Raw genomic sequence first — 1,322 nt, forward strand, 5'->3', positions numbered from 1 at the left:
TTCCAAAGGCAGGATGCAGCATGCAGCAGGGGAAGCCTGAATGCAAAGCATTCCCGCATTGCATGCACGGGGATGTGCTTTGCAGCTGGGATGCAGAGCAGCACAGGGGGATGCTCATCCAGCTCTGAGCATTTCAGAGGGGGAACCTCATTGCTTTCCCAGCTGATGTGTGTTTTGCTATTGGCACTTGGCTTATAAACAAAGAACTAAGAGGGATTTGGGGGTGGGGGGGAGTTTCTTGGCTGTGTTTTGCAATGGGGGCTTTGTAGCTCCTTCCCCATGTGAGGTTTGCACGGAGCTGGTGGGATCTGCAGCTGGCAGAGGGCTCTGATTGCTTGCAGTGTTCCCATTGCTCTTAGCAGGGATGGCAGCAAGATGTGCACCATGCAAACACTGCGTGCAACAAGGATGGGGCACAGGGGGTGGATTTGCTCCATGAGAATCGTTGCTCTGAGTGTTTTGCTGTTGCAAAGAGGGGAGGGATGGAGGTGAGCACCCGCTGCAGGGGCAGGTAGGGATCAGATGTGGCAGGGAGCAATGCAGCTATAAATACGCTGCTGACACAGCAAGCAGGGCTGCGAGTGCAAGGCAGACAATAAAAGGGATGTGGGGATGTGGATCATTGCATGGCTGTGGGCATCTCTTGTCCAGGTGGGGATAATGCTGCTCTATGGGGGGGGGTCTGCATCACTGTGAGGCTGGTCCCTATTGCACAGGGGTTGCAATGCATCATTACTGCATCATCACCTGCTGCTTTGCTCACCCCCCCCAGCACTTTACATGAGGTCACTCAGAGCCCCCCCTATATCCCATTGAAACCCCTACACAGGGCTCACCCCCCCCAAAATCATCACGTTGATCTATGGGAATGCAACGCTGCTTCCTGCCACGGCCCCGTCCTGCTAACAGCAAAGGCATGGGCAGCTTCATTTGATTATGTCAGATCCACTCAAGCACTCCCTGCCCCAATGCAATCCATGGCAATTACCCCCCCTGCATCCAAGTGAAGGGATGGAAATCTCATTCCCCATCACAGTGTGTGTATGTAGGGGGGGGACACAACACAACCCAGCCTGGAGCTCTTCATGGACCCTCATTTCTTCATTGCCTGGTGTTGTAACACTGCAACCCCATCTCTTCCCTATATCCATCTGCAAAACCCCCCTTTCCTTTTCTTTCACCCTTCCCTCCATCCATCCTTGCACAGAGGGACCTCAATGAGCTCAAATGCGTGCACAATAAACCTGCTTTGCAGCACCACTCTGGCTCTGATTTGCCATGCATTGCTCCCATCCCTTGCAATGCTGCTCCCATCCCTTGCA

The sequence above is a fragment of the Coturnix japonica genome, chromosome 22 (genome assembly GCF_001577835.2).
Source record: "Coturnix japonica isolate 7356 chromosome 22, Coturnix japonica 2.1, whole genome shotgun sequence".
Classification (NCBI taxonomy): Eukaryota; Metazoa; Chordata; class Aves; order Galliformes; family Phasianidae; genus Coturnix; species Coturnix japonica.